Here is a 22649-nt window from a genome sequence, read left to right as displayed (position 1 = left end):
GTAATAAGCCATTTGTAAGGCATTTACAGTTTTGTTCACAATTTATGATTCCACCCACATTTGTTGAATATTAATCAGCTTTGCATTCTCACATTTATAAATAACTACTATATGCAGTAATGATTAAACACAACATTGCAGGAGACCACAGTAGACACTTCAACCTCAACATACTGGTTATACCACTTCTCTCACTACAACACTGCTGCCAGGTCAGGGGTCACGCCAGAACAGCTTTCTCAGAAGCTGTTTAGTGTGAATGAATATAGTGATTGGGTAACACACTAAATAATTCATAATGGATAAGTAAATAGTTGAATTTAGTTATTACTCCATTTATTTTAGTAAGCTAGTTATTCACACGTATTAACAACTTGTATAGTCTGTAATAATGATTCATAAGATGTTTAATGAGTGAACTTATAAACCATGTACTAATCATTAGTAAAGTTGTTTTGCAGTCTCTAATCTAAAGTGAGGACTATTCACATTCTTATCTTATAAACCATTTACTAATCATTAGTAAAGTCGTTTTGCAGTCTCTAATCTAAAGGGAGGACTATTCAGACGTTCTTAATACTCTATAAATGTTTGAACAGTGACCAGTGTAATTTATCACAAGAAGATGGACATGCCATTGGTAGACATCCCAGCAGTACCTGATGTTCCTTAAGTTCTCAAAATGACCTAGAACATATCAATGGACACAACACAGAGGATGTTAAAGGAAGTATATTGAACCTTTTATTCAAAAACAGTCACACTGTTGTGGTAGTGTGCTGAAGTAGTAACATGTTTTGTCTGAAAATGCTGGCATCCCTGTTTGTTGGCAGTAACTGTCAAAACCAAATTGGATTGCAGTCACTGATTAGAGCAGTTCATAGACTGATTACAGGGTAAGGGAACCAATATCTAAATACATAACTATTATATAACTATATATATAACATAATTTAACTGAACATTACATTTAAAGGGTTACTACCTTTAATACACTACAAGTGAAGGTGTCCACATACTTATGACTTCTTCAAATTGGGGGGACTAGATACATCATTTGTTTTTGTTCCTAAACGGTAAAACGTATGTGGGAAAATACCCTCAAATAAAAGGTGACGCTCTATAATGTCGCCTCACATGAAACACTTGATCTCAAATCCAAAATGTTGGAGTAAAGAGACAGTTTTACTGTAGAGTTTTACACCCACTGGGCACATATTGGTTGAATCAACGTTGTTTCCTTTTGAATCAACATGGAGTCGACATTAAATTGACGTCTGTGCACAGTGGGCAGGGATTGTTTTCAGTATGTGAAGTGGCCATAGGATGACAGTATAATTCACAATCTGTGACTGAGAAGGATAACTTCATTATATATGAAAGACAATTATGTCTGCTCTATAAAGTCAATTTCTATCTGAACTTTCTGTGTTTGGTGAAAAGTGTGTCTCTGCCAAACTGAGAAGAGACCATCTGTCTGAATAATACCAGACTTCATTACAGGAGACTCCCTGAATATAATGGTCTTATTTTGATTGATGAAAAAATATACACAAAACATGTAAAACCAAACTTTCCTTATATTTACTCCACCTGTTAACCCTAACAGTCCTGAGGCTCCAGCAAAAAAATGGTCTGCAGGATGGCGTGGTTGGTGCCGTTCAGTCTCTCGCTCGGCGGCAATGGGCACTCTCCATGGAGGAAGTTGGCCAGGTAGCCCTGCAAAAAAAGAAAAAAAAGTTAGCCCTGCGGAGGTATTATTCAAGTTAGTCTAATTTTCAGCTCTATGTTTAGTCCACCTCCCGATTGATTGTGCCTTGGATGCTGCTTCAAGTTTCAGCAACACAAAGCTGTCATGGAAGTTACTTGAATCTGGCTTAATGTCAAGTCAATAACTTAAAAAAATAAAGCCTCGTCATGTGCAATGAAACATGTTTTGTGGCCTTCAGAGAGGCAAATATCAAAGGTGTGAGTGTGATGAAAATGATCTCAGAGCAGACAGTGGCAGCCCATGTGGTTACTGTGGCGTAGGCTAGTGCATAAGGTAAGTAGCCTTCCTAAACACCCCCCACCAGTCATTTTCGAACTGTCACTAATTGTGCTGTCAATTGAAGTTTTTATTTTATGTGTACTAGACACAATTTGTATCTGAAACTTTTGGCAGGAATTCCTGTAACTTTGATGAGATAATTATCAAGTTAATACAACATCATGATCACATTAATACAAGATAATTGTCACTTTAATTTGTGATACTGACATGATCTCATATTAACTTCTTAAATGTTTATTCCCCAATTTAGGGGACTTTCATTTTCATTTAGATTCTGTGTTTAATAGCCATATGTACACGTGTGATTGCAGAGTACAGTGAAAATCTCAGGCTCCGAGCTTGAACATGCAGGACTAAGTGAAATAAAATAATGAAAATGGTAATAAAAAAAATTCAACATTTGAAATAGCATTATAAATACTTGTCCATTGGGTTGGAGGCGGAGTAGAAACTGCTAATGTTGTAGGAGGGAATGACCATATGGGGAGCAGCATGTGAGGATCAAGTTAAATAAAAAAAAAAAAAAAATAGGATAACCATATTAAAATCTGCAACAGTGATGAATGTCATTGGGGTGGGGACAGAGTAAAAGGCAGTTGGGGGGGTGGGGGGGGGATGTCCATTGAGGGAATAGGAGGGGGGAGGAGGAGCAGGTAGCTGACTAGTGGTGGCTATTCAGCAGCCTGATATTCTAAGGGTAGAAACTATTGGACAGTCTTCCAGTTTTTGCCATGATGCTGCTGTGTTGCGTCTGAGTGTTTGAAGCAGGTAGAACAGGGCATGGGTGCTTGAGGTCCCTGATGATCTTCTTGGTCTCCCTGCGGATTTGGTGTTGTAGGTGTCCTGTAGGGCAGGCAACGTTCACCCAATGGTGCGTTCGGCTGCACGTATCACCCTCTTAAGTTTCTTGTGGTCCGCGGCAGTGGAGTTGCAGTACCGGGCTGTGATGTAGAACAGTATGCTCTCGATGGTGCTCCTGTAGAACACTGTGAGGGCCCTCGGGGACAGACCTAATATCTAAAGTATCCTGAGGTTGAAGAGGTTGCTGTTGTGCCTTCTTCCTCACGGTGTCTGTGTGGTCAGACTATTTGAGCTTCTCCGAGATGTATATACAGGGGAATTTAAAGTTATTGACCATTTCCACAGCAGCCCTGTTGATGAGGATGGGGACGTGTCCAGCCTGGTTCCTCCTGTATTTCACAATCAGGTTCTTTGTTTTGTTAACATTGAGGGAGAGGTTGTTTACCTGGCACTACGCCGTCAGAGTGCCTACCTCCTCCCTGTAGTCAAATCAAATCACATTTTATTTGTCACATACACATGGTTTGCAGATGTTAATGCGAGTGTAGCGAAATGCTTGTGCTTCTAGTTCCGACAATGCAGTAATAACCAACAAGTAATCTAACTAACAATTCCAAAACTACTGTCGTATACACAAGTGTAAGGGGATAAAGAATATGTACATAAAGATATATGAATGAGTGATGGTACAGAGCAGCATAGGCAAGATACAGTAGATGGTATCGAGTACAGTATATACATATGAGATGAGTATGTAAACAAAGTGGCATAGTTAAAGTGGCTAGTGCTACATGTATTACATAAAAATGCAGTGGATGATAGAGTACAGTATATACGTATACATATGAGATGAATAATGTAGGGTATGTAAACATTATATTAGGTAGCATTGTTTAAAGTGGCTAGTGATATATTTTACATCATTTCCCATCAATTCCCATTATTAAAGTGGCTGGAGTTGAGTCAGTGTGTTGGCAGCAGCCACTCAATATTAGTGGTGGCTGTTTAACAGTCTGATGGCCTTGAGATAGAAGCTGTTTTTCAGTCACTCGGTCTCAGCTTTGATGCACCTGTACTGACCGCACCCTTGTGGGGCCCCAGTGTTGAGGATCAGCGGGGTAGAGATGTTGTTGCCTACCCTCACCACCTGGGGGCGGCCCGTCAGGAAGTCCAGTACCCAGTTGCACAGGGCGGGGTCGAGACCCAGGGTCTCGAGCTTGATGACGAGCTTGGAGGGTACTATGGTGTTAAATGCCGAGCTGTAATAGTCTGTCTCATCAGTGTTGGTAATCAGTGCTACTGCTGTTGTGAAGTCATTGAACTTGATGATGGAGTCGGCGGTCACACAGTTGTGGGTATACAGGAAATACAGGAGGGGACTGAGGACTCAGCCTTGTGGGGCCCCTTGTGTTGAGAATCAATGTTGAAGAGGTAAGTTTGCCTTCTTTCACTGTGAGCTTTGTAATGAGCTTGTTGGGCACTATGGCCATTTTATCAAGGCATATGGTACTAATTAATTATTAAATAATACATTCACAGGTGGACAGAGACATCAATGAATGACAGGAGTGCACAAGAAAATCAGTTGGATTTTCTCTGACCACTAACGATATAAAAAATTATTACAGTATTAAGGCAGCTGAAATGTTATACATCTTATTGATTGTGAGTATATGTAGTTTATCAACAGAAAACTCAATCACTATTTTTCAACTGAAATCTACAATGTACTATTTGTCATCCTATTTACAATAGCAGTGCAAACTAGTGCAAAAAGTGCATACGAAGCATAGATAAGCAACAAATCTGAGCTTTATAACATAAGGCATTACTAGGTACTGTTCATGGCTCACTCATGAAGACATGTTTTATATGGCCATCCACTTTATATTAACATTAAATGATCTTCTAAATACTTGATGTACAGTATAATATCCTCTAGATACCTTGTCTGAGGATGCAAAAAAAATCTTGAGAAAACCTTCAGCAAACCCACCTGACCCACTTGGAGGGAGTGTTTGAGCGCATCTGGAGCCATGGATTGAAACTACAACCCCTAAAGTGTCACCTGTTCTAGAGGCAGGTCACTTACCTTGGGCATGTGGTGGGCACCCAGGGGCTCACACCGGACCCTGACAAGGTCAAAGCTGATAATGCATGGGATACGCTTAACACAGTGAGTCAGTTCCATTGCATTGTGGGGTATTATAGGTTACTTATCACATGTTCTACATGATTGCCTTACCTCTCAAAAATCTATTGGAGGACCAGGGGTCCACCTCATGGAAAACCAGTGTCCCAGTACAGTGGTCTTTGTGTTCCGGGTCAATTTGAAGGGATTGAACTGGAACTAAGGGAAGGGCTAAAATAGTGACATCCGTGATGTTCTGGGTCAGTTTGACCCAGCAAGTTGACCTTGAAGGGCTAAAATAGTGACATCCGTGATGTTCTGGGTCAGTTTGACCCAGCAAGTTGACCTTGACCTTGGTCTATGTAATTATTGAATGCTTTGTCCTTGAAACAAGCTGCTTCATGCAGAAGAATGGTGCAACTGTAAGAGTATAAATTTTACATCCGTCCCCTCGCCCCGACCTGGGCGCGAACCAGCATCGTTACCCATCGCTCCACAAAAGCCGCGGCCCTTGCAGAGCAAGGAGAACCACTACTTCCAGGTCTCAGAGCAAGTGACGTCACCGATTGAAACGCCACCACCGCTAACTAGCTAGCCATTTCACATTTGCTACACAACCATGATGATCACATTGATATAATGATGTTCCTAGGATGCTCATTCACTAAGGAACAGTGATCTGAAGTCAACATGACCTTGACCTTTGTGTTAGTAACAAATTGTATTCTGTGCAGCAAAGGTCTATCCATGCTGATCACAAGGATATATGTACAGTTGAAGTTGGAAGCTTACATACACTTAGGTTGGAGTCATTAAAGGCACAGTCAGCTTAGTGTATGGAAACTTCTGACCCACTAGAATTGTGATACAGTGAATTATAAGTGAAATAATTTGTCTGTAAATAATTGTTGGAAAATTGACTTGTGTCATGCACAAAGTAGATGTCCTAACCGACTTGCCAAAACTATAGTTTGTTAATAAGAAATTTGTGGAGTGGTTGAAAAACGAGTTGGAAAATTCCAGAAAATTATGTCATGGCTTTAGAACCTTAAACGAATTGACATCATTTGAGTCAATTGGAGGTGTATCTGTGGATGTATTTCAAGGCCAACCTTCAAACTCAGTGCCTCTTTGCCTGACATCATGGGAAAATCAAAAGAAATCAGCCAAGACTTCAGGAAAACATTGCAGACCTCCACAAGTCTGGTTCATCCTTGGGATCAATTTCCAAATGCTTAAAGGTACCACATTCATCTGTACAAACAATAGTATGCATGTACAGGAAGGAGATACATTCTGTCTCCTAGACATGAACGTACTTTGGTGCGAAAAGTGCAAATCAATCCTAAAACAACAGCAAAGGACCTTGTGAAGATGCTGGAGGTAAAAAAGTTCAAAAGTATCTATATCCAGAGTAAAACCAGACCTATATCGACATAACCTGAGAGGCCGCTCAGCAAGGAAGAAATGTCTTCTGGTCTGATGAAACAAAAATAGAACTGTTTGGCCATAATGACCATCGTTATGTTTGGAAGAAAAAGTGGGAGGCTTGCAAGCCAAAGAACACCATCCCAACCGTGAAGCACGGGGGTGGCAGCATCATGTTGTGGGTGTGCTTTGCTGCAGGAGGTTCTGGTGCACTTCACAAAATAGATGGCATCATGAGGTAGTAAAATTATGTGGATATATTGAAGCAACATCTCAAGGTCTCAGTCAGGAGGTTAAAACTTCTTCGCAAATGGGTCTTCCAAATGGACAATGACCCCAAGCATACTTCCAAAGTAATGGCATAATGGCTTAAGGACAACAAAGTCAAGGTATTGGAGTGGCCATCACAAAGCCCTGACCTAAATTCTATGGGAAATTTGTGGGCACAACTGAAAAAGCATGTGCGAGCAAGGAGGCCTACAATCCTGACTCCGTTACACCAGCTCTGTCAGGAGGAATGGGCCAAAATTCACCAAGCTTATTGTGGGAAGCTTGTGGAAGGCTACCCAAAACGTTTGACCAGAGTTAAACAATTTAAAGGCAATGCTACCAAATACTAATTGAGTGCATGTAAACTTCTGACCCACTGGGAATGTGATGAAAAAAATAAAAGCTGAAATAAATTATTCTCTCTACTATTATTCTGACATTTCACACTCTTAAAATAAAGTGGTGATCCTAACTGACCCAAGACGGAATTTTTACCAGGATTAAATGTCAGGAATTGTGAGAAACGGAGTTTAAATGTATTTGGCGTATGTTAACTTCCGACTTCAACTGCATGTTTTCCCTGTGATATTTAGAGGCAGAGGGACAGTGATCTGACATTAGGCCATAAAAGTCTTTAAAAAATATATAAAATGTCTTAAATTGTCATAATTTGATTGATTTGTGACTTTGGAACAGTCATCAAAAAGAAAGGACTAAGGCATCTTCATATAATTCATTAAAATGCCTTTATTTGTATGGCATGTTCAATGGAAACAAAGTTTAAAAACTCTGCCGTGTTTTGGCTTCATGGCCTTCGTCAGGGAGTACAAAGAAATGTCCTATTAGGGTACTATGAAATAGATGGCTCTCCTATTCTTGGCACTTTGCCCGGTCATATTCAAGATTGGAACTACCTTTCTAAGGGGTTCTAATGCTTCTAGTTTAGAGTTGCAATTTTGATAACATATTTAAAGTATTTGACTTTTTATTGTGTATAGTATTGCTTACTGGGTGTTGTCCAATGAATGCTGTAACCACTCTCTCTTCAAATCAGGGCTGATTGGAAAAAGCTGTTTAAAATCCATATCAAACATGGACAACAGCAGTCTAAACATAGCTGTTTCCACCAGATATTTTTTCTCTATTTGGAACAGTATTCAAAAATGTTGCTCTAAATTTTAACAGTTGGGTCTATCAAGGGGGGAAATCATATATAAAAGAGGACATTCTCAGTGACTGGAAAATTCATTTTGGGAGGTTAAAATCATATATTTATGATATTGATGTACATATCTCCCCCCCCACCCCCCCCCGGCTCTACGGAGATGCAAGTTTCTGAGCTTGATACCGACCGAGCGATATTACCAAAACTACAGCTACTACAAGCTGGAACTGCTGAGGTAACAGAGAAATTGAAACCTTACCTGTGGGGATCCAATTCCACTGTTTACACTGACAATAACCCGCTTGTTATTCGGTGTACAGCCAACCTCTGGGTAGTCGAGCAGCTCTGGGCCACACAGTTGGCAAACTACCAGTTCAAAATCTAGTACCATCCAGAAGCCCACAACATCAACGCCAATGTCCTCTCTAGGCTTCCAGAGAAAGGAGGCAAGGAGGCGCCCCAGACCCAGTTCATTTGAGGGCCCCCCCAAACACATGGCCTTGGAGTGTTTGGCAACATACCGACGAGACGGGGGCGCTGTTGGAAGCCAAGAATGTAGAACGCGTTTCCCTATCGCTCCTGTGTTAGTGACCAAATGTATATATTTAACCTTGCAAAATTGTATATAATTCTGTTTGGTCAGGCGTCCGAAGAGACCTCTGAACAATTCAGATCAAAAAATAGAAAATAGAAGTTTGTTATGTTGTCTACCAGGACAAAAACGGAGTCTGCAAGAGCGTCCTCTTCTGATTCACCCCTTCCACCGGATGCTGCGGCTAATGTCGGCCCCACAGGAACACTAACTGTGGAGCTGCTACAATCCGTTATGGGCACCATCATATCCGATATTTTTGGTCAAATTGACTCTCACTCTACCAATCTCAGGACTGAGATATCAACGATCAAAGACTCGCTTGAAAAATCAATCGAGAGTATACAGAATAAGCTTGACGCCCACGGAGTGGCCGTATCGGCGCTACAATCCACAGCACTCGCATTAGCCAGCTTGAGGCTAAAATTGGCTCATTAACAACTAGGGTGGCATTCCCCGACAATAGGTGGAAAGTAGAATGCAAAGAACTTCTGGGAATACTGGAGGGAGTGGAGGGCCCAAGACCGACTTCAGGAGCTGCTCGGCCTGGAGGAGAAGCCACTGCTAGACCGTGCCCACGGCACCCTACCCCGGAATGAAGAACCCATGAGATCATTTGTCATCAGGGTGCATTTCTTTCACGTCAGCATTGACATTTATTTTACTACGCACGTCAGTTAAGAACAAATTCTTATTTTCAATGACGGCCTAGGAACAGTGTTCAGGGGCAGAACAACAGATTTGTACCTCGTCAGCTCGGGGATTTGAACTGGCAACCTTCCAGTTGTGTTACTAGTCCAACGCTCTAACCACTAGGCTACCCTGCCGCCCAAAAACACCCCTAAGCTAGACTAGCCTAAACAACAGCTAACTAACTAACCAAAAATACAGTGGGTGGTCCGCCCAGTTCTAATTAGTGTATTTAACAAAGTTCACCTACGGGTAGTGTATGCCCATGACTTGTCTTGGTTTCCCCCTTTTCCACCAGCAATCAAACACAAACACCATAACCAAAAACAATACTCACAGGTGATGACAAAGTGCTATGAGGTGCTTAAACAAAAGAGAGGTTAAGACACAAAGCGAGAGTGAAACACAGAGACCTACAGACATGGCACATACTGAGGAGATCGGGAGAAGCATCTCCTTTCCGCTACAAGGGTAAAAGAGTCTCGGACTACACCACGACTGTGGCAACGAAGCGGTTGGTTACCTGGTCTTGTTAGCAGAATAGACTGGTTGGCTAACGAAGCCAACTTTGCTGGGTTCATTGAAACTTGAATGTCGTTCTTTTTTAAATTTTAATTTCCAACCCATGTTGGTGAGTATACAGTTGACTCCCCACTATAATGTGATACAATACAGATATGCATATATATATTCTTTATTCCACTCACATTGTTGCTTTTTATTTGTATCACTACTATTTTATTTTGTTCTAAGGGCTTCTCTAATGCCAATATCTGTCTGTTTTCATGGTTCAGTTGCAGTTTTACCACTTTTATTGCTCTTAAACCTCTCTTAACTTCATGCGACGAGCAATCCCATATCCGGGATCCTATTTAGAGCCTCAAGCTCATTAGCATAACGCAACGTTAACTATTCATGAAAATCGCAAATGAAATAAATATATTTGCTCTCAAGCTTAGACTTTTGTTAACAACACTGTCATCTCAGATTTTCAAAATATGCTATTGAACTATAGCTAAACAAGCATTTGTGTAAGAGTATTGATAGCTAGCATAGCTATAAGCCTAGAATTCAGCCAGCAACATTTTCAAAAAACAAGAAAAGCATTCAAAAAAATCATTTACCTTTGAAGAAATTCAGATGTTTTCAATGAGGAGACTCTCAGTTAGATAGCAAATGTTCAGTTTTTCAAAAAATATTATTTGTGTAGGACCAATCGCTCCGTTTTGTTCACGTTTGGCTACGAAAAAAACCTGTATCCAGTTATAGCCTCAAGCTCATTAGCATAATGCAACGTTAACTATTCATAAGAATCACAAATGAAATGAAATAAATATGCTAGCTCTCAAGCTTAGCCTTTTCTTAACAACACTGTCATCTCAGATTTTCAAAATATGCTTTTCAACCATAGCAAAACAAGCATTTGTGTAAGAGTATTGATAGCTAGCGTAGCATTTAGTGGGCAACATTTTCACAAAAACCAGAAAAGCATTCAAATAAAATAATTTACCTTTGAAGAACTTCGGATGTTTTCAATGAGGAGACTCAGTTAGATAGCAAATGTTCCGTTTTTCCTGAAAGATGCTTTGTGTAGGAGAAATCGCTCCGTTTTGTACATCACGTTTTGATACCAAAAAAACACGAAAATTCAGTCACCAAATGCCAAATTTTTTTCCAAAATTAACTCCATAATATTGACTGAAACATGGCAAACGTTGTTTAGAATCAATCCTCAAGGTGTTTTTCACATGTCTCTTCATTGATATATCGTTCGTGAAGGCTGCTTTCTCCTCTCAATCACATGGAAAAATACTTGCAGCTGAAGTTTGCGCACCAATTTCGACGCAGGACACCGGGCGGACACCTGGTAAATGTGGTCTCTTGTGGTCAATCTTCCAATGATATGCCTACAAATATGTCACAATGCTGCAGACACCTTGGGGAAACGGCAGAAATTATAGGCTCATTCCTGGAGCATTCACAGCCATATAAGGAGACATTGGAAAACAGCGCTTCAAATATTTTGCTCATTTCCTGTTTGAAGTTTCATCTTGGTTTCGCTTGTAGCATCAGTGCTGTGGCACTCACAGATAATATCTTTGCAGTTTTGGAAACGTCAGAGTGTTTTCTTTCCAAAGCTGTCAATTATATGCATAGTCGAGCATCTTTTCGTGACAAAATATCTTGTTTAAAACGGGAACGTTTTTTTATCCAAAAATGAAATACTGCCCTTAGAGTTCCAAGAGGTTAACCGAGGTTAGTTTTCCTTAGACTCTACTGGGGAACAATCTATGCATGTATGGTTTACTCTGGTTAAATGGTCACAAATCTCAGGTAGCACCAAGTAAGAGTTATCATGCTTTGTTGTAACTTTCTTTGTATTTAGGATTTTGCTTGCATCTCAGTTGGGGAGATGTTTTGGTAAGGGACGTTGTGAGGGAAGAGGTTTACATTTGTGCTATTAGGGTCAACTAAGATCTTTAGTTTACATTGTACCTTGTCCTTTACATGTTCGCTCTCGCATAAGACATGACTCAGCCTAGTGTAGCCCATCCAACTGGATGGAATGATTCTAATGTTCTTACTTGGAACTGCAAGGGCACCAATTACCCAGTTAAACATAGTCAGGTGCTTGACCACCTTCATCAATTGAAGGCTCACATCATCTTTCTCCAAGAAACTCATCTGATGGTAACATAACACTCAAGTCTTAGGTGCAGATGGGTGGGTCAGGTATTCCATTCCTCATTTCAGAGTAAGGCAAAAGGGGTGGCTATTTTACTTCACAGATCGGTACCTTTTACATGTTCTAATGTGATCGAAGATCCCTGTGGTAGATACATAATTGTCAGTGGTAGGCTGCTCAATACGAATAAACTTCTTGTTCATACTTATGCTCCTAATTGGGACAATGGTGATTTTTTTCAAATCGGTTTTCTCTACACTCCCCGATATGTCCTCCCATATGTTGATCTTAGGTGGTGACTCTAACTGTTGGTTAGACCCACATTTAGATCGGTCCTCCACTAAACCTACTACCTTGTTAACCTCAGCTAGAGTTGTCCGAACCTTTATGTCTGAATTCACAGTTTCAGACCCAGTAGATGCCGCCGGAGAAGATGGCAGACGTTTTACGTGGTTTGTAACTTTAAAACAATATTTTTTTGTACATAATAGGTAAATACGTAAATAAGCATTTCCCAAGAGTGGATGGCTTTCACTTCAGCAGTGATAAATTCATGAACTTCTTCAATGAAAAGATCATGATCATTAGAAAGCAAATTACGGACTCCTCTTTAAATTTGCGTATTCCTCCAAAGCTTAGGATCAAGGGAGACACTCAAGTTTTTAATACTATATCCCTTGAAACATTGATGAAAATGGTCAAGGCCTCTTAACATTCAAGCTGCATACTGGACTCTATTCCAACTAAACTACTGAAAGAGCTGCTTCCTGTGCTAGGCCCTCCTATGTTGAACATAATAAACGGCTCCCTATCCACCGGATGTGTACCAAACTCACTAAAAGTGGCAGTAATAAATACTCTCTTGAAAAAGCCAAACCTTAACCCAGAAAAAAACTATTGGCCTAAAACTATTGGCCTATATCAAATCTCCATGTTTTAAAAAGCTGTTGCTCAGCAACTCACTGCCACCCTGAAGACAAACAATGTATATGAAACGCTTCAGTCTGGTTTTGTACCTCATCATAGCACTGAGACTGCACTCGTGAAGGTGGTAAATGACCTTTTAATGGCGTCAGACCGAGGCTCTGCATCTGTCCTCGTGCTCCTAGACCTTAGTGCTGCTTTTGATACCATCAATCACCACATTCCTTTGGAGAGTTTGGAAACCCAAATTGGTCTACACGGACATGTTCATAGATGTTCAATGTTCCTGCTAGCTTCTAGCTAGCGTCATTGACAAACACAGAGATGGAACTAAGCTAGCAAGCTAGTGATTTTTCACACTGATAAACAGCATATAGATTGTGCTTTATTTACTACAGTTTGACAGCCTGCTGATGGAGTTGTCGACATGTTCTCAGAAATCAGTCATGAGCGCAGCAGCAGATGACTCTACTGTCTGCAGTGCACTAACTATAGTTTTCATGCAATTTTTTAAAACTTGAGAAATACTGCACCAAACACCTTAGCTAGATGTAAACTTCCAAATGAATTACAGATTTCTTGATTGATCTTAATTCTGACTATTTTGAGGGTGAAAGGTTGCTAATATTACTCAAGAGGGACAATAGCTAGTAACTGGTCCTCTGTAGCTCAGTTGGTAGAGCATGGCACTTGCAAAACCAGGATAGTGGGTTCAATCCAAATCACTTTAAATAAAAGTGTCTGCTAAATAACATATGGGTACGATGTAGCGAAGTTAAACTGTCATTTGGCTTTACGTACCACTTACTTATGGAGATATAGCCATGTGAATCCTACCAATTAGAACCGATAAAGATGGTTGGTGGCCATTTTGGAAAACTGGTTAAATCTGCAATAGAACTAGATATATTCATTAAGACCTTTACTTGCTTTCTGCATAGGCTAAATGGTCCCATCATAAAGGCATTTAGTTATTAAAATGGGTTACATCTCTCTATGCTGGACGTAATGCATTCCTATGGGGTTCTATTAATAGTGATGTCTGAAGGCCACATTTAGTTGAAATGGGTTACATACAGTGCCCTCCGTAATTATTGGGACAGTAAAGCATATTTTATTATTTTGGTTCTATACTTCTAAAGTTTGTGTTTTTTTGTTTGTTTATCTGCGTTGTTTGTGACTTATTTTTTAAACTATTTTTGTACATAATGTTGCCGCTACCATCTCTTATGACCGAAAATAACTTCTAGACATCAGGACTTCGATTACTTACCACGGACTAGCAGAATCCTTTTTCTTCTTTCACGACTCTCACGAGCCCGAGGTGGATGATATGCGGCTCCCTCGGGAACAGGCCCCGACCCCAGTGATCTGCATGACGAGGAGGTGGAGGAAGAGAGGCCAGAGGGCGGACTGCCTTCTGAGTAGTAGGAGGCAATCGAATAAACTCCCACTCCTCTCAATTCTGCTCGCAAACATGCAATCTTTGGACAATAAAATGGACAAGTTATTGGGAGGATTAAACTACCAACGGGACATTAAAAACTGCAACATTTTATGCTTCATGGAATCGTGGCTGACCGACGACAATATCAACATACAGCTGGATAGTTATACGATGTATTGGCAGGATAGAACAGTGGCGTCTGGTAAAACAAGGGGCGGCGGTCGATGTATTTTTGTGAACAACAGCTGGTGCGCAATATGTAAGGAAGTCTCAAGCCATTGCTCGCCTGAGGTAGTTTCTCATGATAAGCTGCAGACCACATTACCTGCCGAGAGTGTTTTCGTCTATATTCTTTTTAGCTGTTTACGTACCACCACAGTCAGAGGCTGGCACCAAGATAGCATTGAATGAGCTGAATTCCACTATAAGCAAACAAGAAAACGCTCACCCAGAGGCAGTGCTCCTAGTAGCCGGGACTTCAAAGCAGAGAAAATTGAATCAGTTTTACCTCATTTCTATCAAAATGTTAAATGTGCAACCAGAGTAAAAAAAAACTCTTGACCAGCTTTACTCCACACACAGAGATGCATTCAAAGCTCTCCCTCGCCCTCCATTTGGCAAATCTGACCATAATTCTATCCTCCTGATTCCTGCTTACAAGCAACAATTAAAGCAGGAAGCACCAGTGACTAGATCAGAGGTGGGCAAACTTTTTGACTCGCGGGCCACAATGGGTTCTAAAATTTGACAGAGGGGCCGGGCCAGGAGCATTTGGAGGGAGTGTTTGGGCCGGATATACTAAAGCATTAAATGTAGTGTGTGCAAACCTCATAGCACAGTAAGAACACTACAACCCAATTTATTAACTGTCTTTCAAATGTGAAAAATAGCCCTTATCAGTTAATAAATTTGTCTCAAGGAATATGCAAGATATGGCATTTACATACTATTTCGGAGATACTGGGAGGAGGAAATGTAAATAGATTAAAATAACATACGCACTGTGATTTATCAAGATTGCGTCTGTTTTTAATAAGTTTCAATCGAAGGTGCAAAGTTAAAGAAATCAACATTTATTGAAAAATGGAATCACTTTCAACATTCAAAACATATTATTACACAACGAAATACTCAAGCTCAATAATATCTACTTGTGTTAAACTCCGCAAAATCATGGATGGATTGTCCTGACTGCGCGCTCTACAAACTCGCCACGGACGCCCTCGCCTTCACGCGCAAACAGTACACGTGTATCGTTGCCAAGCACACAGACATAGGCTGTATTAAATATCAGCTGAAAATCAGTTCCACGCGGCGAGTCACTGTCCTGCGTGCTAAACTGATTTTTTCAAACTTGGCTTTGCTCTCCGGACACAAGAGACCTGCTGTCTCTACCATGCACTCTTTCAAAAACTCGCCTTCGGAGAAAGGCTTGCTAGCCTTTGCTAATTTGAATGCCAGCAAATAACTTGCCTTGGTACTTGACTCTTGAATTGCAGTTTGTCGGTGAAAAAAGTTCTGTTGACTCTGTAAATTAGCTGCCAACCTCTGAGCTGTAGCCGCCCGTTCTTGTGTTGACTGCTTGCTAGCATAGTTTGCATGCTTCGTGGCAAAGTGACGGCTGATATTGTACTCTTTGAAAACCGCAACAGCTTCTTGGCATATCAGACATACAGCCGTTGATCGGACTTCAGTGAAGAAGTATTTTGTTGTCCACTCCTTATTAAACACTCGGCATTCGCTGTCCACTTTCCTTCTCTTTGGTCCGCTCATTTTCACAGAAGGGCTTAATGGTGACGTGAAAACTAAAGTGAAATAAAGAGAAATACGCGCCACTCCAACAACGGTCAATGTGTTTTGAGTGCGCCATCTATTGGGGAAACGTGGGCATTGCAGGGAAAGGGGAAAAAAGGAGGTTTTTACTATAATTTGGACAAGTTCGGCGGGCCGGATTAAAAAGCCTAACGGGCCGTATGTGGCCCGCGGGCCGTAGTTTGCCCATGTCTGGACTAGATCAATAAAAAAGTGGTCAGATGAAGCAGATGCTAAGCTGCAGGACTGTTTTGCTAGCACAGACTGGATTATGTTCTGGGATTCCTTCAATGATATTGAGGAGTACATTGCATCTGTCATTGGCTTCATCAATAAATGCATCAATAACATCATCCCCACAGTGACCGTATGTACATACCCCAACCCAAAACCATGGATTACAGGCAGCATCCGCACTGAGTTCAAGGCTAGAGTGGCTGCTTTCAAGAAGTGGGACTCTAACCCGGAGGCTTATAAGAAATCCCTCTATGCCCACCGACAAACCATCAAACAGGCAAAGTCTCATTACAGGACTAAGATCGAGTCGTACTACACCGGCTCTAACGCTCGTCAGATGTGTTAGGGCCTGCAAACCATTACAGACTACAAAGGGAAGCACAGCAGAGAGCTGCTCAGTGACACGATCCTACCAGACGAGCTAAACTACTTTTATGCTTGCTTTGAGGCAAATAACACTGAAACATGCATGAGAGCACCAGCTGTTCCGGAAGACCCTGTGATCATGCTCTTCACAGCCGATGTGAGTAAGACCTTTAGACAGGTCAACATTCACAAGGCCGCAGGGCCATGCGCTTACAAACTAGCAAGTGTCTTCACTGACATTTTCAACCTCTCCCTGTAGCCATGAAGTGCTTTGAAAGGCTGGTCATGGCTCACATCAACACCATCATCCCAGAAACCCTAGACCAAGCACCGCCCTCCTTTTGAAGCTCTCAGTCTGTTATTCAAACTCAATCAGCATGACAGAGTGATCTCCAGCCTTGTCCTCGTCAACACTCACACCTGTGTTAACGAGAGAATCACTGACATGACGTCAGCTGGTCCTTGTGTGGCATGGCTGAAATGCAGTGGAAATTATTTTTGTAAATGTTAATAAATGTTAGTAAATTAGTATTTGTGAATGTTAGTAAGGTAGTTGTTCACATGTTTATTAACAAGTGATAACTAGTAAGCTAGTTATTGTCACATGTATTACTAAGTGATGAATAACCTATTTATTAATCCAGTATAAATGCTTTATTACAGTGTGTTATTATAAAGTGCTACCAATTAGGGTTACAGTATGAACGTTGTAAACATCTCAAAAAGCAAACTAATGTCTACTTTGAGTAAACAACTTGAAAAGGCCTTTTATCAGAGGCCTGATTCAAGTCGTGAAATCAGTGCTGCATTTGTGAAGCAAGCATTTAGCATATAAGATGTGTCTATATTGAACCTGCATCATATTATACAGTGCCTTGCGAAAGTATTTGGCCCCCTTGAACTTTGCAACCTTTTGCCACATTTCAGGCTTCAAACATAAAGATATAAAACTGTATTTTTTGTGAAGAATCAACAATAAGTGGGACACACTCATGAAGTAGATCAAATTACAGTGTACTAGATGTTTGTATGTGCGTGTGTGTGTGTGTCTGTCTGACTGTGTGTGTGTGTGTCTGACTGTGTGTGTGTTCTTGTTTGACACCTTTAATTGGTAGAGTGATGTAAGTGTCATTATTACAGAGCCTTGCATGTTAGTGCTAACAGGTCCCTCTTGAATCTGAGACAACAACTAATGAGACAAACAATATGATTGGGTCAGAATACTGCAGGGTGATCTCTGGCAAATATTATGTGTCCCAATGATGTAACTGTCTCTGTTGACTTGAATCATTGTTTCATAATTCAGTTCAGATGGACATTTTTACAAGTCTATGGAATGTTCCTATGAAATGCCATTAGCAAATACACCATAAAGATGTACCATCTTATCAACTGCCTGACTGTCAATTGCACTGGCCAAATGCACTGGCCAAATGACATATGCCTTGATGTGTCCTGTAGTTTCACAAGGCCATCCTTCTGATTCTTATTTCGTTGTATTGAATATTGGAAGTCTAAGGAACTTCAGTTTCACATCTTGCATTTGAATGGAAGGGCTGGCATCTAACGCTCAAAGTTAGTTTTGTATCTTACGATAGCTAGCTTGTTGCTGAACATTTTTCAGAAACACAACCTCAGTTTGGAGCTCCATATAGGCAAAATAGTTGATTGGTTTGACTGGCAACCTGTCACCAGTTCACAGAACCTTTATACAACCTAATGAAAGGGTTCTTTATAGCAGCATAAAGGTTTCAATTAGAACCTTACGTTCATGGTTCTTTATACCTTGAACTGTCTCTTCTTGAAAAACATGATGAAAAATGTTTTATCATAAATTCCTATTACTAACAAATCAAATAGCAATTTCCAATATAGTTTTTTTGGGGGGGAAAAATGAACTCTACCAGGCAGTTGAGAAGTCAACAAGGTGAAACCAGCAACACCATTATAGAATGGCAATTTGTATAAGGTTTTTACTAATCTCAACAAGATTATCAAATCGCACTTGTCACATACACATGGATAGCAGATGATAATTTGAGTGTAGCGGAATGCTTGTGCTTCTAGGTCCGACCGTGCAGTAATATCTAACAAGTAATCTAACAATTCCCCAACTGCCAAATACACACAAATCTAAAGGGGTGAATGAGAATATGTACATATAAGTATATGGATGAGTGATGGCCGAGCGGTATTGGCAAGGTGCAATAGATGGTGTAAAATACAGTATATTCATGTGATATGAGTAATGTAAGATATATAAAAAACATTATTAAAGTGGCATTATTTAGAGTGGCATTGTATAAGTGACTAGTGATCCATTTATTAAAGTGGCCAGTGATTGGGTCTCAAATGTAGGCAGCAGCCTTTCTGAGTTAGCGATTGCTTTTTAGCAGTCTTAAGTCCTTGAGATAGAAGCTGTTTTTCAGAATCTCAGTCTCAGCTTTGATGCACCTGTACTGACCTCTGACCTCACCTTCTGGATGATACAGGCACTGGCTCGGGTGGTGCATGTCCTTGATGAATAAGAGCGTCTGCTAAATGACTTAAATGTAAATGTAAATGAATATTTTGGCCTTCCTGTGACAACGGTGCTGTAGCTGTCATGCAGGGCAGGTAGTTTGCCCCCGGTGATGCGTTGTGCAAACCACACCACCCTCTGGAGGGCCATGCGGTTGAGGGTGGTGCAGTTGCCGTAGCATGCTGCGATACAGCCCGACAGGATGCTCTGGATTGTGCATCTGTAAAAGTTTGTCAGGGTTTTGGGTGAAGTCAAATTTCTTCAGCCTCCTGAGTTTGAAGAGACGCTGTTGCGCCTTCTTCTCCACATTGTCTGTGTGGGTGGACAATTTCAGTTTGTCTGTGATGTGTACGCCGAGAAACTTAAAACTTTCCACCTTCTCCACTGCTGTCCCTTCAATGTGGATAGGGGGGTGCTCCCTCTGCTGTTTCTTGAAGTCCATGATCATCTCCTTTGTTTTGTTTTGTTGACGTTGAGTGAGAGGTTGTTTTCCTGACACCACACGCCGAGTGCCCTAACCTCCACCTTGTAGGCTGTCTCATTGTTGTTGGTAATCAAGCCCACTACTGCTGTGTCGTCTGCATACTTGATGATTGAGATGGAGGCGTGCATGGCCACACAGTCGTGGGTGAACATGGAGTTCAGGAGGGGGATGAGCACACACCCTTGTTGGGGCCCCACTGTTAAGGGTCAGCAAAGTGGAGATGTTGTTTGCTACCTTCACCACCGGGGGGCGGCCGGTCAGAAAGTCCAGGACCCAGTTGCACAGGGCAGGGTTGAGAACCAGGGCGTCCAGCTTGATGATGAGCTTGGAGGGTACTATGTTGTTGAATGCTGAGCTGTAGTCAATGAACAGCATTCTTACATAGGTATTCCTTCTATCCAGATGGCATAGGGCAGTGTGCAGTGTGATGGCGATTGCGTCGTCTGTGGACCTGTTGGGGCGGTATGCAAACTGAAGTGGATCTAGGGTGGCCGGTAAGGTGGAGGTGATATGATCCTTGACTAGTTTTTCAAACCCCTTCATGATGACAGAAGTGAGAGCTACGGGGCGATAATCATTTAGTTCAGTTATCTTATCTAGTCATCAGTTATCTACTTATCTACTTATCAGTTATCTAGTCCCTGGATGGGAGACCAGTTGCTGCTGGAAGTGGTGTTGGAGGGCCAGTAGGAGCCACTCTTTCCTCTGGTCTAAAAAATATCCCAATGCCCCAGGCCAGTGATTGAGGACACTGCCCTGTGTAGGGTGCCGTCTTTCGGTTGGGACGTTAAACGGGTGTCCTGACTCTCTGCGGTCATTAAAGATCCCATGGTACTTATCGTAAGAGTAGGGGTGTTAACCCCGGTGTCCTGGCTAAATTCCCAATCTGGCCATCAAACCATCACGATCACCTAATTGGCAGATTCATCCCCCTCCTCTCCCCTGTAACTATTCCCCAGGTCGTTGCTGCAAATGAGAATGTGTTCTCAGTCAACTTACCTGGTAAAATAACAGATAAATAAAAAATAATAAAAAATCTTTCCCTTCTTGGGTACAGGAACAATGGAAGCCATCTTGAAGCATGTGGGGACTACAGACTGGGATAGGGAGCGATTGAATATGTCCGTAAACACATCAGCCAGCTGGTCTGCGCATGCTCACATTTCTTAGTCACATTAAAACAACATTGGGTCAGAACACAGTTTGGTTGTTCTGATGTCTGACAAACATTATTTGTCCCCAAGATGCAAATGAGCCAAAGTCTGCCTCAACTTGAAGAAATATGGTTCATAATTCAGTTCATATGGCCTTTTTTTAGTCTATGGAATGTTTCTATGGAATCCCAATATTCATTTTGATTGAATGTGCTATAAGCGCATACACCATCAAGTTCGCCATCTCATCAACTTCCTTACTGTCAGTTTTCCTACACTAGCCAGCTGATGTGTGGCATGCCGTCTAATTTCCCGAGGTTGTGGATTATGTTCCAAACTGAGCATTGGCATCAGCAAAAAGAGTTATCCTATTTCTCATGTATAATAACCTTTAAGTGACCAAATAATCACCCCTACTATATTTTCCCATTTAAAATGCTCAGAATGGACTTCCTGACGGGCTGCCTCCATGTGGTAAGGGTAGATAACAACACATCCACCACACTGATCCTCAACACGGGGTTCCCTCAGGGGTGCGTGCTCAGTCCCCTCCTGTACTCCTGTTCACTCATGACTGCATGGTCAGGCACGACTCCAACACTTTAACTAAGCTTGCAGATGGCACAACAGTGGTAGGCCTGATCACCGACAACAATGAGACAGTCTATAGGGAGGAGGTCAGAGACCTAGCCTTGTGGTGTCAGGTTGACAGCTACAAGTTCCTTGGTGTCCACATCACCAACAAACTATCATGGTCCAAAGACATCAAGACAGTTGTGAAGAGGGCACGACAAAGCCTATTACCCTTCAGGAGACTGCAAAGGTTTGGCATGGGTCCTCAGATCCTCAAAAACATTCTACAGCTACACCATCGAGAGCATCCTGACTGGTTGCATCACTGCCTGGTATGGAAACTGCTCGGCCTACAGAGTGTAGTGTGTATGGCCCAGTACATCACTGGGGCCAAGCTTCCTGCCATCCAGGACCTCGATACCAGGCAGGGTCAGAGGAAGGCCCTACAAATTGTCAGAGACTCCAGCCACCCTAGTCATAGACTGTTCTCTCTGCTACCTTACGGCAAGCGGTACCGGACCGCCAGGTCTGGATCCAAAATATTTCTTAAAAGCTTCTACCCCCAGGCATTAAGACTGCTAAACAGCTAATCAAATGGCTACCCAGACTATTCGCATTGCCTACTCTCTGTTTATTATCTATGCATAGTCACTGAAATAACTCTACCTACATGTACAGTTGAAGTGGGAAGTTTCCATATCCATTAGCCAAATACATTTAAACTCAGTTTTTCACAATTCCTGACATTTAATCCTGGTAAAAATTCCCTGTCTTAGGTCAGTTATGATGATCACCACTTTATTTTAAGAACGTGAAATGTCAGAATAATAGGAGATAATTATTTAGTCCAGCTTTTATTTCTTTCATCACATTCCCAGTGGGTCAGAAGTTTACATACACTCAAGTAATATTTGGTAGCCTTTAAATTGTTTAATTTGGGTCAAACGTTTTGCGTAGCCTTCCACAAGCTTCCCACAAATAGTTGGGTGAATTTTGGCCTATTCCTCCTGACAGAGCTGGTATAACTGAGTCAGGATTGTAGGCCTCCTTGCTCACACACGCTTTTTCAGTCCGCGCACAAATTTTGTATAGGATTGAGGTCAGGGCTTTGTGTTGGCCACTCCAATATCTTTACTTTATTGTCCTTAAGCCATTTTGCCACAACTTTGGAAGTATGCTTGGGGTCCTTGTCCATTTGGAAGACCCATTTGCGACCAACCTTTAACTTCCTGTGTAACGGTTTTCTTCTGGGGAAAGAGAGGCGGACCAAAACGCAGCGTGGTTACTTGTAAATATCTTTAATAAAGATGAACAA

Source organism: Oncorhynchus masou, chromosome 10 (genome assembly GCF_036934945.1).
Source record: "Oncorhynchus masou masou isolate Uvic2021 chromosome 10, UVic_Omas_1.1, whole genome shotgun sequence".
NCBI classification, from domain to species: domain Eukaryota; kingdom Metazoa; phylum Chordata; class Actinopteri; order Salmoniformes; family Salmonidae; genus Oncorhynchus; species Oncorhynchus masou.
Note: the sequence above shows the minus strand (reverse complement) of the source record.